Here is a 9681-nt window from a genome sequence, read left to right on the forward strand (position 1 = left end):
AGTTTCTCAGTTATTGTCCACACCAGGATGCCCACCTGCCCAGTTTTTCAGCTATTGTCCCTATGAGATGCCCAGTGTCTTCGTCCCCCAGGAGGTTGAAGCTCTTCAATGTGGTATCAGCTTACAAGTGTGCCCCCCGACCCGAGTTGGGCTTACCTGAACACACACACATTGGTGGGTGACCAGGACCCCTGCCTGGTACTTTGAGCTTAAAATGCTAAGACTGGCATCCTTTTTTTTTAATATTTGCAGGAAATGAAGTAAGAATGACGGAGCCCCACCAGCTTTCCAAGTAACGTGGGAAAAAAATCCATAAGGCAATGGGAAGACCCCCAGATTCCGGTTTTATTGGTGCTTTTCTAGGAAGGTGCCAGACCATCCAACTCCTGCTAATTAAAAGAGGCTGTGGGAATGCAGCAGAGGGCACGGTGGTCTCCCGGGGGAGCCGCTCTATGTGCATCAGCTCGATGTGGTGGGGAAAGGAGCGCCAAGCCAGAGCTGCTGTGTCCTTACAAAGAACTACAGGGGGCGCCACCAGCTTAGAGCTGCTACAGTGCTAATTAGATTTGGGAGGATTTGTGCCAGGAGGTAATGAATGGCACAGCACTGATGTCACTTGTGCCCCCCCCATGCTGCTTGTCACTGGTAAGGGCAGACAGAGGGTCCTCAGGCCTGATTACTGTACCAAGCGTCCTCATATAGCGCCTTTTTAAGCAGAGCCCATTGAATTTGATTCTATAACAATGCGTCAGACTAGAATCGACTTAGTGCCGCTGGATTCCCGGGTTCAAATCCTGACCTGGCCATCATCTGTGTGCTCGGTGCTCGCTCTCCTTGTGTCTTTGTGAGGCAGATGCCAGTTTTCTTCCTACCTCCCAGAGGTTAATTGGTGGGCTTCCTGTTAGTGTGCCAAGTGAAGGTCTGGCATCCCATCAAGTGCTGGTTCCTACTAATGCTTGGGAGTCTCCTGGTAGTACTGGGTGCCAGTCCATCACAGGGCACACTCACATGGTCACACAGGGCAGGTTTAGAGTCACCAAACCTACACGCCTTTGGCATGTCAGAGAAAAGCAGACAAGAGGACGAGGCAAAGCAGGCAGAATCAAGAGCAACCTTCTGGATGGTGCCAGGATGCCACTGCAGGGCTCATTGGTGCACAATCCCACATCCGCACCCACCCAGGACCAATATGGGGTCACCACATAACCACACCATTGGGATTTTGGGGGAAAGTGGGAGGGAAACTGGAGTTCCAGGAAAAGTTCGCCATGACACCCTCTACACAAACAAAGACTTGGCATTTGGGCCCAGGATGGTGGCAGCAGCACTTAAACGCTGTGCCACCCCGTTTTATTTTAACATAATCTTGTCAAGCTCACTTAATCCAGTTGAGTGGCATGGAGGTCCTGCCCAGTTGAAATATAGCACAACACCAGTAGGGGGTGCCAGACCATCACAAGGCTCTTTTATAGATAAATAGGGTGACCAGTTAGCCTTCCCAGCAGGTCTGCATGGAATTGGGAGGACGGCTGGAGTGGACACGAGGAGAACATGCAAACTACACACTGGGATTGGAGCTCAGGATGGTGGACCCATGAGGTAGCAGTTCTAACTGCTGTGCCATCAAACACACTTAGCCCAATTCTGTGTCATTGAGGAACGATTCATGCAGTACTCCAAAGGGGGTGCCGGACCATCACAAGACATTCATTCACACCCAGCAGGTCTTTGTGGAGGTGGCACTAAACTGGCATGGACGCAAGGAGAACATGCAGTCTGGAGTGCACACCCAGAATAGTGGATCCATGAGGCAGCAGTAATAACCAGTGTGCCACCCCTTGGGTTTTAACGTAACCTACTCCCACCCAATTGAGTGCCACGCAGGGCAGGAGCCTTTCATTGCAGAGTGAATCACAGCCCAGCAGAGGGCGCCAGGCAGTCCCAGGAATCCTTTATGCAGAGAGTGCTAATCTGGAGTCATCTGTCAACCTGACCAGCATGTGTCTGGGAAAGGGGACAGAGACTGGAGTGGGCACGGGGAGAATGTGCCAACTCTGTACAGACAAAGATGTGACTGGGGCGTTAATCCATGAGGCAGCGGGGCTAACCACTGCGCCACCCAGCTTTTTAACATAACCCTCTCAAAGCCACTTAAACCATTTCACTCGCATCATGGGGTGGGCGGGGCCTATCTGCGCAAAATTAAGCACAACCCCATAGGGGGCGCCAGCTCATCACAGGACATTCATTCACAATTTTAGAGTCTCCATTGAAAGTGGTCAGCAAGTCCATGTGGAAGCGGGACGGAGACTCGAGTGGAAGCGGGGAGAACACGCCAGCCCAACACAGACAAGGAGTTGGGATTGGGACCCAGGATGGTGGATCCATGAGGCAGCGCCGCTAACCAAGGTGCCGTCAAACACACTTAGCCCAATTCAGTGTCATTGAGGTGCTATTCAGGCAGAATTAAGAGCTACCCCAAAGGGGGTGCCGGACAATCACAAGATATTTTTTATGGAAGTGGCACTAAGCTGGCGTGGGCACGGGAAGAACATGCAAACCCAAGACAGACAAAGACTTGGGATTTGGAACCAGGATGGTGAATCCATGAGGCAGCAGCACTAACCACAGCACCACCCCATTAATAACGTTACCTTCTCAAACCCGTTGAACCAAAATCAGTGTCCTGGAGAGCTGGAGCCTGTCCAGGCAGCATCAAGTGCAGCTCTGTAGAGGGTGATACCAGGCCATGCCAGGGCCCATTTATGGTCACCAAGTAACCTGACCCACAGGTCTTTGGGGAATTGGGAAAGGAGACTGAAGTTGGCATAGGGAGAATGTGCAAACTGTACACGGGCAAAGATTTGAACCCAGGATGGTGGATCCATAGGGCAGCAGAACTACTGTGCCAGTGTGTGGACTCCAGCTTTTTTATTATTATTATAATTATTGCTCGACAAGCAAAGGAAAAGTAAAGTCTTAGTAACTTCATTGTATAGAGGTCTCAATGGGCATGGCTTTCCTTGATTGAGTATGTGTGTGTGTGTGTGTTTGTGTGCGTGTGACATGCTCTGCAGCTCAGCCACATTCCTGCCCGGCTGGGCGCCAGCTTTGCTCCTGTGGCAGCCGGGTGAGTCTCCAGCTCTGTGCCACCCCCAGTCTGATCGAGCAGGATGGGCAGCACATTTGACCACTGGGGTGGCCCCCGCCCGCCTGGCCAGATCAGTCCTGTTCTCCTGGTGTTTCCAAAACAACGGAGCCTTCAAGTCCCCTCGGGCGCTGCCGTGTGTTAAAGCGCATAGAATCAAACACAGCTGACCGACTCCTTTTTTTGGTGGATTGTGCCAGCTTTCACCAAGAGAGTCAACATATTCCAGTACATAAAACACAAAGTGATATTTTTATGACAGCTCGTGTTTTAAAGGCACTATATAAATAAAGACTAAGTTAGACTACTTAAGAAAGAATGTTCACAAAAACAAAGAAGGAAAGACAGGGTGGCATGGTGGCACAGTCGCTAACACTACTGCTGTGTTCAGACCTTGGTGCTGTCACTGTCAGGGCACAGTGGGCACACTGTCTCCATGCCTGCCTTCCCAAATAGCCCACAGACAAGTGGGTCACATCAACTGGTGACTCTAAACTGGCTTTCAAGCGAGTGGTCCTGCGTGGAGTCCGGCATTATGCCCAGTGTTGCCCTCAGGGACATTGTCAAGAATAAATAAAAGAACGAAACAGAAACACATCTGAAGTCACCGGTCAGGTTTTGGGTGCATTCTGTGCTGCAGCCAGCAGGTGGCATCATCAGACATTCACGGCTGCATTTCTGACAGCCGTCCCCCCAACTCGTCCTTTCTAATGACACACAAGCACATACACTTCAGTTGAACTGCATAGGTGACATTAGAGGCCCACCCGACCCCTCTTTGGCATTCTGAAACTTTGCATGGTGACAATGCCCCCCCAGCCCCTGTCATTTGGTACTTTGAAAGTGTCTTAAGTGGCTTTATAAAAATGACAAACCAATTTATTTTAATATATGAAGATACACAGAATACATTATCAAAATGGTGTGTAGCGGACCCCCTCGCCCCACCATAGATTTCACAGCAGCATTTGTTTATCATTTGCTTTGCTCCTCCCATTTCCATGTAGCCCCCCCTTCTTTTAAATACCCTAAAACATACTGGTGATTTGCCCCCCCACCATCGCAGAATACGCTGTGTTGTCTTTGCATTAAATTGCCTCCTTTTTGCCCCCCCACCATGCTGCCCCAGCCTTAAATATCGAAGTTCTTGCCTCTATAGATATTGTGTGCCCCCACCTTTTCCCCATTTATTTATATGAATAATTTCACCCCCCCCATCATCACTTGATACTTGATTTCTATGTAAATATAATTTCATTTTGATATTGTCGCACCCTCCTGTCCTACGTAATTATATTGGTGATCTCAGCCCCCCCATCACGTGCCCCCCTTTTATGTAAGCCCCCCACTCTTATAATGCACTCTTGTTTGCCTAAATTGATATTGCCCCTCCGGTCCCTTTGCCCCGCCATCAATCACAATCTATCATTTCTATGTATTATTTTTGTACCCCCCCAGTCTTATTTGCCTATGTCAATACTGTTACCCCCCAGTTTCATTTACTTATACCACCTCCTCCCCTCACCATATTCCCTGTCATTTTCTATGTATTGTTTTCATTTACCCCTTATAATGCACTCCCTTATTTCCTATTTAGGTCTTGTGTGACTGTAAGTGTGCTTTCATTCCTTATGTTTTTTTATATGGACCCGCCCCTACGACATCACCACTGAAGGACCGCCCCCTGCCTGTACATGTGAGGCTGGGCAGTTGGCCCTGCAGTGGACCACTGAGGGGGTTTCTGTGTGTTTCGGATTTCGTATTGGGCCTTGTCTTTGCCTGTCGCCCTCTCACTTTATTCCGGTGCTTGTTTTGGATTTGGATTCTTACGCCAGAGGTTTGAGTGCTCCCCTCTCTTGTCAGGCCCCTTGACAGTATTTTTGTACTTTTAATGCCAGACTCCCTCATTTTTTTGTTTTTGTGGGCCTGTGTAGTTTGGGGGGCTTCTTTGTAGGACTTTTAGGAGGCCTCTCACTCCTGATACCCTTCCACAGCAGGTCTGCACCCTTTGTTGAGGTTTAGGATCACGGCAGACATTTAAAATGTGCTTCATATCGCTCAGGCCACAATGCACTGGACCGTTATGGTTTCTCTGGCCAGTGGTGGTCCCATTGGAGGTTGATCCTGCATTGCTCACTCAGTCAGGCCCCAGGGGTAAAATCTTGAGCACCAGGTGCTCACCAAAGAAAGTTATCTCTTTTCCAGATGAGGTTACTGGGTCCCCAGTGGTTCTCCTCATGAAGGTCATGTGAATCACACTTAGGCCTACTTAGGACCAGTTTGCCTTGGGTGACCCTGCCAATCATCCCAGTCAAGGACCTCCTAAGATCACAGGGGCACACAAACCCCTCGGCCACAATATAAAGGAGGCAGTTGAGGTGGTACGAGCCTCTCCTGGAGGTGTTTCAGGCACTCGGAAAGATCCTGGGGGGCCGACCCAGGGCACACTGGAGAGGGTGTATGTTCTAGTTGGACAAGGAACTCCCTCATATGCCCCCCGGAGGAGTTGGAGGAGGGTAAAGGGATGTCTGGGCATCTTTGCTTAGACTGGATGGACAGCTGGACTCACCCACACACTCCTGTGCCCACACGGATGGCAGCATCAGCCCCAGACTGCAGTAATCAGCAGGGACCTGATGGGACATTTTATCCTAATAATGGGAGTATGGGAGGGGGGGTGTAACTTTGGGGGAACTCCCAGTGGTGACATTAATGGGATCACAGATTCCCATGGAGCTCTGACTGGGATGGCTTTGGTGACAGCTCATTTCCACTCCCCCCCCCCGCCCACCAGCACATGATGATGGTGGTCACTGAGATTGCAGGAAAGTAGAGACAGCCGTCTATTGTTCAGGCAATTGCTGCCTGTCATTACCGGCGGCTCGAGGATGAGATGAGCGCGTTTGACGCCAAAGCCATCAGCGCTTTCATTAAAAGGCCTTGTCAGCTTCTCTCCCAGCACGAGCGACGAGAACAAATTGTAGGGTTGGCATGGAGAGCGGGCTGGCATCACCAAGATAATAGAAGGGTCGAGCATCTCTGATTAGGTGACAATTGTGGAGGATATGGGAGAGTCTGGGAGAGCTCCTGTCCTACCACCACCACCCCAGTGTAACTAGAGAGGGTCAGGCTGACAAGGGGACAGAATATGACAGACGCTCCGGTCAATCAGATGGAGAAGATTTCCAGTCCTGATCAGATGGATGGACTGGATGAACTGTAGCAGGTAGAGGACAATGACGCAGCTGGGCAAAATGGACGTTCTGGAATGAGGTGGACGGTCAAAACTGGAGCATCTGAGCTGGACATGTTGACCTGGATGACGTCATTGAAAGACAATAAAGGGGCAGAACTAAAGCGGACCTTTAAGTTGGACATGCTGAGCTGGACAGGATGAGGTGCAGCAGGTAAATGATGATGACCAACATCAGCCATGTTGAGCCAAACTGGGGTCAGAAGACCAAATGAAGGGCAGGGGCTGAATGAGGGTCAAGAAACTGGACCAGTTAAAGCAGGTCTTCTGCACTGCTGTGACTCAAGGAGACTGACCAGTTTGGTCATGGCGAGTTGAAGCCATTGGAATTGATTGGATGATCAGGACCAGTGGAACCAGTCATGTGAAAGTGGACTAGAGGAACAGTGGATTGGCTGGACCAGACCACCTTTACCTACTCACTGAAACTGGGCAAACTGGACATATTGGGCTGAAGCCCCAAGAAGAACGGTGACCAGACTTGACATGTTGACAAGCTGAGTGTGATATGGGACAGGAGAACAAGCAGGACCAGCTGAATAAGGAACATTGAACTGGACGAGCGTCTGGACCTGACTGGCTAAGCTGGAACGACTCTGAGAGATCAACCAGTTTGGTCCTGCTGAATGTCAGTAATGCTGAGTTGGGAGCGTTGAAGGGGTCCTACTATAGCAACTCTTAGAAACTGGCCAGACTGGTCAGGTTGAGTTGGACTGGTCAGGTCTGTTTATTTGAAATGGTGTGGAAGAATTTGAGGAGTTTGAGAACTGCACAAGTTGGACAAGAACATCAAAAAAAGTAGTGGCTGAACTGGACTGGCTGTGCTGGCCTGAGTATGATCCTGACCTGGAGTTGGACCTGGTGAACAGCAGTGGCTGAATGAAAGCAACAAACTGGACATGCTAAAGCAGGCCAGCTGGACCAGTGTGGCTATGATGGAGCAAAGGGAAGAGATTGGCGAGTTTGTTCATCCATCCATCCATCCATCCATTCATTTTCCAAACCTGCGACCTCCTGAGCAGGGTAAATCATTGAAACCGATTGGTGAGAAGGACCAGCTGAGTTGGTTGTCTTGATCAGACGAACAAGAACAAATAACCTGGATGAAATCAACCAGAGCGGCTCCTTGAACCTGGACAGACTGGTCAGGTTGAGTTGGACTGGTCAGATCAGTTTATGGCTTTGAAGAATGAGAGAAGCTGACTGGAGAGTTGACCACAGTGGACAGGTAGGACTGAACAGGTGGATAAGAAGCACTGAGCTGGATGAGCTGAATCAGATCATCTGGACTGCAGAGAATTAAGGAGATGCACCAGGCTGGTCAAGCTGATTTTGGATGGAGTTTACCAGCTCAGACCAGCCTGATGAGATGCACTCCAGCTGATCCGATAAGCAGGGCAGGATGAGTCAGAGAGGCCGAATCTCACCGGCCAGTGTGGATGAGCTGAAGTGGAGTGACAGACTTTGACATCTCAAGGCGCTGACCCAACCAGACATGACGGACCCAACCAGGGTCTGCTGAGGGACACGCAGCTTGAGTAGGCCAGCTGTCTTGACTAAACTGGTCCTGACCGGCTGTTCCAGATCTGCTCTCACATGGATTGGGCAACAACAGGGAAAGAAAAGAAAAGAAGAAGAAGAATGGAAGAATCAATCAAAAATATTTTGAAGCGCAGCACAAAGCCCGACCAGAAGCACAGCTGCACAGCCTCGGCCCACCCTGCCGTTCCCCAGGCCGCCCCTCGCTCGCTTGGTGCTGTGAATTCATGCGTGTTTGACTGCCAGCTCGGCACTCCTTGTGTAAACACTCTTGTGTAAGACGGGGGGCCGAGTCCCGGTAGAGCCAAGGAACGCAGAATGCGATCAATCAGCCTGTCCCTCATTAATGAGGTGTCTATGGGAGCCGAGCAGCGACGGGGGGGGGGCAGTTGGGGGTTCACTGAGCTATGCAGGACAGGTAAGAACAGCGGAGGATGGCAGGGTGAGCCAAAGTGACGTCGATGCAGCAGGGAGGGAAGTGCTGCGTGAGGCACAGGGTGTGGTCAGATGTTCAATCTGAGCCCACCGGGGCTGCTGAGACCTTCTCTGGGAGGACTGGAGCTGGTAGTGTGCCAGGATGCCAAGGCAGCAACCGAAGGAGCCCAGAAAGCTCTGATGGCCAATTCATCCCCTGCTACACTAGGCCAGTGGTCATTTTGGCCACTTCACCAGGCCCCAGACCTGGACAGGACAGCAACTTCTAGCAGGCGACATCTGCTTAGGAGACAACAGATGGCATTTGACTGAGCCTTTTGGGTTGATGGAGCACACATGGGATGGTTGGAGTCATCGGTCGACTGAAGTGTTAAGGCGCAAATGCTCCGAATTGGCTGATGTGCTGACTTACTAGACTCGGATCTGATCTTTAGAGAAATGGAGCTGGCGACGCCGTTGAAGTTTCTGAGTAGTTAATGCATTGGGTCTGAGGAATTCGCTCAGTCACTGGGCGGGTAGTGAAAGGCACTTTGTACGTTTTTGGGGTCCAAACAAAGGACTGAACACCAGAACAATGAAATGGAGGAACAAGCTATGAGAAGTGAGAATCAGATGTGGGAGGAGTCAGGTGACGGACCCCCGGGGGTCTCGTTAGCTGTGCTCACCTTATTGGCTAAATTAAGTACTTGCCGAATAGGCTTTCATTGTAATGCCATCAAGGTGTACAGCGCCACCTACTGAACTAGAGTGTATGGCCTGTGTCGGAGGTCTGACATCTGACTCCACCCACATCTGACCACGCCCACCTGTGACATGTTGATTTATTTGGTGATACGATAGATGAGTTAATTAAATGATTGACTGCTGGAGTTACATTTTAATAGATGTGTCTGATATGCTGAATGAATGAAAGAATGGTTGCCTGTTCTGATGCATTGTTATATTTCTTGGATTACTGGGAGGTTGGACAAATAAAACAATGAACCAGTTAATAATTGAAGAGTTAAGTATTCTGGTTTTTGTCCCACAGATATGGAGGTGAAGTTAAATGGGCCCCCAGTGTGAATCCAGGTGTGTGACGAGGCCCTGTGACAGACTGGCACTCGGCCCTGTGCCCAGTGGGTAGGCCCTGGCCCCTGGTGCCCCTCCACTGGACTGAGTGAGTTTGAGCAGGTTCTGCTGTGTTGTATGGCACCCCCACCCTTTAACCCCCCCACCTCCTTTCTTGGCATTTCTCCCACTCTGTTGCTTCACACTGCATGTGTTTGCAATTTCGGTGTCACTCGCGTAAATTCAAATCATCAGT

Source organism: Polypterus senegalus, chromosome 13 (genome assembly GCF_016835505.1).
Source record: "Polypterus senegalus isolate Bchr_013 chromosome 13, ASM1683550v1, whole genome shotgun sequence".
NCBI lineage: Eukaryota > Metazoa > Chordata > Cladistia > Polypteriformes > Polypteridae > Polypterus > Polypterus senegalus.